This window comes from Chenopodium album, chromosome 22 (genome assembly GCF_948465745.1).
Source record: "Chenopodium album chromosome 22, dcCheAlbu1.1, whole genome shotgun sequence".
NCBI lineage: Eukaryota > Viridiplantae > Streptophyta > Magnoliopsida > Caryophyllales > Amaranthaceae > Chenopodium > Chenopodium album.
Window position 1 is genome coordinate 34,143,818 of NC_137855.1, and position 8,000 is coordinate 34,151,817.

Consider the following 8,000-nt stretch of genomic DNA (forward strand, 5'->3'; position numbering starts at 1 on the left):
TACTTTCTTTTTTTTGGCAAAAAGCTACATTAAAATATTATATCTCTCTCCTCTCATGGTTTCCACCCAAACCCCCTACTACTTTTTTAATTATATCTTTCCTCTCACATTCATTCCTTTTCAATAAATTAATAACCCTACTATCTTTCTTTTACAATTTTTTAATACTCCAACTACCCCACTTGCCTCTTATTTTATTTAAGTCAATTAAATTACCTAAAACTACGTGCCGGTCAAACTGTAACACTTAAAAAAACATGGAGGGAGTACAAAATATACTTTGTATTTGATAAGGTGGTAATTATTAAATTACAAATTGACCCAATAATAGCCCTTCAACTTGAAACATATTGATATAGATAAATAACACAAGGTTTTGAGAAATTTAAAAAAAAAATTCAACACCAACTATTTAGGCTCTGTTTAGTAAATCTAATTTTGTTTCAAAAATCTTATTTTATTTTATCAGAACCAATTCTATCTTACCTAAACTTATCATGAATTCCTTTTTTTTCGTCTAAACTTTCTGTTTTGATATCGATTCTTCAAAGGAAACGATTGTGATTATTTACATAAAAACTTACCAAAAAGAAAAAGGAATTCATGATCATTTCTTTGATATACGGAGTATCTGATTATATTTTTTATATGTAATGTAAAAGTCAAACTATTGTAATTATTCATATGCAAAGAAAATGTTGTGTAAATGATAGTTTAGGTGAATTAAAATAATATCATAAATGGATCTAGTCATAAAATACTTTTCGATGCAAAACTAAATAACAATTAAAAAATTTATTATACTCATTACACAAGTTAATTGACTAAGGGTCTGTTCACATTTACTGAATTAAGCTGAACTGAACTGAACTGATTGGAGTTGAACTGAATAAAGCTGAAATGAATATTTTATGAGAGAGGAAAATTAAGAGCTGAACTGAACTGAACTGATTGGAACTGAACTGAACTGATTGGAGCTGAACTGAACTAAATTGAACTGAAATTAAGTAAATATGAACAGGCCCTAAGGGTCTGTTCACATTTACTGAACTGAACTGAACTGAGTTGAAATGAATATTTTATGAGAGAGGGAAATTAAGAGCTGAACTGAACAGAACTGATTGGAGCTGAACTGAACTGAAATTAAGTAAATGTGAACAGACCCTAAATGTATTACAAAGCGCTAAAATTTTATTGAATTAAGTCTATAAAAATCTTAATCCTAATAATAATTTCTTTATTATAGTTTCTGAGAATGAAAATTGAGGTGACAAGTTCTCATTCTTAGAAAAAATATTACTCGTAATTCATATTTAATAAATTAGATTAGAACATAACCATGCGATTAGACTTGTACTTGTATAAAGAAATGAGTCAAAATATGAAAATGATTCTTTAGAAAAAAAAAATATGTGACATACTATTATTTTAAAATAGATTGAGATATACTTGGTACTTAGTACTATTGTTATGTATCATTTTCTTTCATTCTCAATTATAATGATGAAAGTCATATCTTGGTGTCCACAACACGATGTGTTTGGCACTCATTGAAGTTTTGGTCTCTTAGTAGTCAAAAAAGGACTGCTTAACTAAGAAGACTAAAAGAGTTTAAAGCTATTCTATAATGAAATCAACGACCATTCGACCAACAACCTTCTTTATTATTATTAAACAAGAAATTTATACGAAGTACTACTCTTACTTACTAGAAAGATTGAATAAGAAAATGACTACTACTATTTTGTAGAACTATTTTCCTGTTTCATTTACTTCCTTTCAATTTACCAACTTTGTCTATTCCTAGATGCTCTTCCCTTTTCCTACCTGTTACAGCTAATACGGCTATCAAAACTTTTGCAAATTGTAACCACTACGTACAAATGCTATAATTTTAAACGGAGTACATTCTTTAAAGAGAGTTGAATCGAGTTGCGGATTGGTTTTAAAATCAAGGAGCTATTCAAGAAAAAAGCATGATATTCATGACCTCGATTAAATTTAGTTGATAGTGTTAGAGGGGTGGCTTTAGCGCAATTAGCTTAGTTTCTAAATAGATTTGGAAATTTTGATGGGAATAATCCCACCTTTTACGACCTCTCTTCTCATACTGGTCTGACCATTTAAGTAACTTAATAATCTGACTTTTAACACTTATCTTTTTGTTCTAAGTGTGGCCCTCGTGTGCACCAATAAAAATTGCTACCATTTTTTCCTATAATAAAATTGTCTATATCATATGTAAAGAAAAGTCATAATTGAAGTCGTTTTTAAGAAATTTCAACATTACTTTTTTTTTTTTTTGAGGAAAAATTTCAACATTACTTATATTACTGTCACGTGTTTTCTAATTATTTTGTACATTAATACATAGATATAAGACTAATTGAACAAGTTTAGTGTTTTGTACTTTTCAGCGCCCTTTTAGAATGAGAACTAGGAACTAATCTAGGCCCTTAGATCATATTAATCGGACTGTACACATGCTTCTTGTGTCATTAATGATATTGTCGTAAGATTTCAACTTTGTTTCCAGTTTCAATTCTAAAAAGTAAATGAAAAATTTGTAAAAGTAAATAAAATCAGTCATAAAATAACTGCAATTGCCTTAAAAGTTTTTTAAACGTGACCCTCGTGTGCACCAATAAAAATTGCTACCATTTTTTCATATAATAAAATTGTCCATATCATATGTAAAGAAAAGTTATAATTGAAGTCATTTTTAAGAAATTTCAAAATTACTTATACTACTGTCACGTGTTTTCTAATTATTCCATACTCCCTCCGTATTTTAATAAGTGTTATAGTTTGACTTTTTTCACTATTCACATAATGGTTTTTACTCGATTAATTTACTAATATATAAAAACAAATGTTATTGGATATACACTGTTGGATTCGTTATAATGTATAATTTCATATTCAATTTTTCTATGATTTTACTAACATATAATTAGATAAATTAATGGTCAAAGGTGTGTCTTGGCATGCTTGTTTGGTCAAGCTGTAATACTTATTTAAACACGGAGGGAGTACATCAACACATACTCCGTAATATGTAAGTCCAATTGAACCAGTTTAGGCCTGTTCACTTCAGCTTAATTTCAGTTCATTTCACCTCCAATCAGTTCAGTTCAGTTTAACTCCAATCAGTTCAGTTTAGTTTAGTTCATTCAGTTCAACTCCTAATTACCTTCTCTAATAAAATATTCATTTCAGCACTATTCAGTTCATTTTACTTCATTTTAGCTCCAACCAGTTCAGTTTAGCTCAGTTCAGTAAATGTGAACAGACCCTTAGTGTTTTGTACTTTTCAAAGCTATATATACATTTATATGATTGATTGTTTTCTTGACTTGAATAGTTGAATGTATTCACGTTCACCCCCAACATTATGATTCATAAATAATTGTAATTAAGTTGTATTATTTTGTTTTTAAAATTGAGAATTATAGATCAAGTCTAGAAATGAGATTTGGATAAATGAGCTAAAAGTGTACGTAGATTTCAAATGGTAGGGAAGAATTTGACGGTAGCAAGATGAGATTTTTGGTCACACCCTTTTGTCACATGGGGCCGCCTCTAACACTTAGCTTGACTCTCACATACTAAATTATTTGGTACAAAACTGATTATCATATCAAATCACATACACATTGTAGACTACAACCTGTACTTTGTCTAACATTGCGGCTATTCCATTAGACTTGGATGTTTATAAATATCACCCCATTACTTTAAATTTTACTCTTATTATTTATACTAGTATATAGTTTTATTTAATATCATTATGCTAAAAGTCTTGCTTAAGTTATAGCTAGGAATGAGGTTGTGTTCAATTCACCTAATATGATATAGATAAATATTTATCGAAAGATAATTAGGTTTTAATTAATGCGTACATTAAAAATTTTTGAGATCTAAATAAGAACTATGAAGCGTTTAAAGATTATTAGATTTCATTAACTACGTGCATCAATATTTTTTGAGATCTAAGTAAGAATTGCGAAGTATAGTACTCATAAATGGGAGAAAATATAAGTTGATCTTCATTATAAACAAAAAAACATGTTTATAGCTAGCATTTATGTGAAATGTCATTAACTTTTAGTAAGTGCATGTCCTATAAATGTTGATTTATTTACAAAAATGTCATGCTAATTGAGATATTTTGTTGATTTATATACAGAAATGTCATTAAATAAATGATTTTTTTGTTTATCACGATGATTAATTTTTTTTTTTTACTATGATAAAAAAGGAAGTTAGTTCCCAACAGACTACAATAAGAAAAACGGAATGAGTATAAAAAATAATAGACGAGTATAAAAACTCCATACCAAGTTGTTAGGTATTTATGTTCCAATTGAAGACATACAAAATGATACTTGTAAACTGCATGTACATGCATATAATTACAAAAAAGAAAAACAAAAAAATGCTGAAAAATAAAAAATAAAAAAAAAATCTAACAGCAAAGAACAGTAAGAGAGAAAGATTGAGTCAGAGTGGGACCCATTTATCATCCTATGAGTCTTGAAGAAAGGATCATGTGTGAAATTAAGGGTCTGTTCTCTTACGTTGAAATTCAGTTCAGTTCAGCTGAGTTCAGTTCAGTTCAGTTCAGCTCCTAATTTCCTTCTCTTATAAAATATTCATTTCAGTTCAGTTCAGCTGAGTTCAGTTCAGTTCAGTTCAGCTGAGTTCAGTCAATGAGAACAGGCCCTAAGTCCCTACAAAAATGAAAATGCCAATACAATAGTAAGATTGTATGTACTACTACTACAAATTCACACTACAATCATAAGTAAGTGAGTTTAGTTTCATTCTTTTTTTCATTGCTTTGCTTACTCACTCACTCACTCACTCAACTCACTCTATCTACACAGTCTCAGTGCTGCTCTGCCAATCAATTGGACCATTTTTGACATCTTTTTTTCCACTACAAAACACTATCAACTTCTTCTTGTCCCCACCCTCTTCTTAATTACTATTCCCTTCGGTTTATATTGTTTTTTTTTTCACTTACTATCTCCGCTACATATCAGTTACAACTTTGGAATTTCTTATGTAACGAAGGTAGTATAATCTTTTAATGAAACAATATTAGTCAAAGTAGAAAGAAAAATATAATTATATGAACATGTACAAACAAGAAAAAAAAGGGTATTTGAGGAGAAAAAGAAATTTTTAAAAAATATACATATGCAATTATACATGAAATTAGGGTCTGTTCATATTTATTGAACTGAGTAGAACTGAATTGAACTGAACTGAATTGAACTGAATTGAACTGATTGAAACTGAAGTGAACTGAACTAAGCTGAAATGAATATTTTATGAGAGAGGAAAATTAGGAGTTAAACTGAACTGAAATTAAGTAGATGTGAACAGCTCCTTAGTTTTGGTAACACTACTAAATTAATCTGGTAAAAGGGCAAATTAAATTCCTGTAAATGCACTTGAGAAATCAGATGACATTAAATTGGTAAGTTCTATTTTTGGACTTACGTCACTTTCACAATTGCTCACATGACTCGGAATTAGATACCTTTTCGTGGAATACTACTAATCCCAGTTGTTCATTATTAAAGCCCACTGTTCCCAGGCCAGTTTCTCCTATATGCCTAGATGGCCTAGGTCACTTAATTAACTAATTACTACGGTAAGGGCATTATTGTCATTTCACATAATGTTAGCCACCTAAAAGTAAAAAATTTGTAAAATTTCACTGATGTAGATGTACATTAGATATTAACGATGAATGTAACCATTGTGTAGCAAAAGAATACAGTAACAACTTCATACGGAGTAATTGTTTTACTCCGTAAATGCTTGTACGTTATCAGTTTATCGACTGAAGCTAACTTAAAAGCCAATAACTTAGTTGAACCTCGGATAATATCGTACTTTTTTCATGTCTCATACAGTCATACTAATATGTCATCCCCTAACAAGAAGCACAACAGATTTTCAACTATGTTATATCAACACTAATACACTATGCATTGGATCATGGCCGCATGGTTACTAAGATTTGTCCTTTTGTGTGGTTTTGGCTACTTTATATTGGTTGTGAAATCATCATGTGTTATTACTAGTAAAATTCTCTTGTACTATAACATTAACGTTGGATAAATATACAACTACTTTAATATTTTTTGAATTCTAATTAGATATGCATTATATCACGTTTGACTACTAGTGTTGTACAATGTCATATTAGGTTGTAGTTGTTAGTATATTTAGTAAACATATTGATTTCCTTCTTAATATTGGTACAACATAACTACGTAAGTAATCAATTGACCAAAAAAAACTAATCTACCAAAAATCAACCACATACTCGTACACGATAAAATAGGAAATTTATTTATCTTGTTAAAAGAGAATAATGACCGATAAATCTAAGTAATACAGAAAATGATTTTGGTACACTCTAATTGATTTTGGCACACCCTTATGTGAGAAGGACATAGAAAACTGTGCTCTCACATAAAGGTGTGCCAAAATCAGTTTCCAGTAATACGGGTAGTAGTAATGATTCGGGACTCTACAATAATTTTATCGACCAACACCACTACCAAAACAAACAAAAAGAAAGGAAAAGAAAAAAGGTGATGATTTATCTAAAGTTGGGATTCACCAAATGGAGAATGATTTACATTGTCTAAGAATAATACTCCCCAGGTAAAACTTACCACCTTCCTACACATTGACAATTTGACACAGTAAGATTCCAACTGTTTAGTCTAAATTTTATAGTCGAATTTCAAACTTCATTCTCTCATAAAATTCCCTATATTCTTTTACCAAATTACCCTCTACACAATCACACAAATTCAAAGATTCTACCTAGTAGTAGTACCTATTGATGCTAATACTCTAATAGAACTACTAATCAAATTATAGAAATAACTAATTTTATGAACATCAATTATCAGATACATTCACATTGTACAATTTGAATCAAAATTCACAATACTATTATTATTGAAGTAATTCACAACTCGGCTCATTAACGTCTCTAAAATAATAGACGTATAATAACAATATAAAATTACTTATATTCATATTTCATATGATAACAAACTAATTAAAACCCACATTTTCACCTCAAATAACACCCACCAACACCATACATTTGAATTGAGTATCAAAGTTATACAAATTGCTACACATCTTAAATCAATTTTTCCCTCTTACCTCAAATTCATTCATCCCTTTTTTTTTATAATATTATTAAAATTCAAAATTATTATTATTTATACTATAAAATAAAATAAAATAAAATCAAGGGTCAGAAACCCGAGGAGAAGAAAGAGGGAAAAGAGGGAGTAACTGAGGCTGTGAATCTCGAGGGGTAGAAATGGGAGAAGGGTGTAAATAATACCCTTTTTCCGCCATCGCTTTTTCTTCTTCTTCAGCCGTCGCCGACGAACTCCGACCGCCACCGCCGTCGCTAATTCCACCGCCGCCGATGTCGTCGACCAATGGCGTAACAGGGCTCAAAGTTAGCGACGGAAAATCGAGCAAACTCGGGGACAAAATCTCCTGCTTATACCTCGGCGAAAACGACGAGTTTTGATTTATAAAATTCCCAGACGCTGCGTTTAATGGGCTGATTAAATTCTTAATACTATTCCTTCTTTCATATAGTTTGAACCCCTGTTTTTTAGGGGCGGTTTTAATGGGCGGTATTACATAGTTTTTAGAGTGGTTTTCATGGGTGGAAAGCGGTTTTGAGTTGGATGGTTTATTAGATGGGTGGTTGTTTTCGGAGGATCCGGTTAGCATTTGGACGACTTGTTTGAAGGAGGAAGTATCAGCGGTTACGAATGTTGTTGGGTAAGGGCTATTCGGGTCGGATCTGGTAATGGGTAATGGAGAAGAAGGTGGATTATTGGTGCTGCAACTAGTGGGTGAGTTTAAAGGGGATGAGTGGTTTTCTCTCTCCTTGAATTTTGAAGTGATTTCCATGGTTTTTTTTTTGGGGGGGG

General features: G+C 30.7%; 1 pseudogene; it reads right to left on the reverse strand.

Moving 5' to 3' along the window:
* Window positions 1–7,042: 7,042 nt before the first annotated feature.
* On the reverse strand, window positions 7,043–8,000 carry LOC145605432 (VQ motif-containing protein 4 pseudogene; annotated as a pseudogene).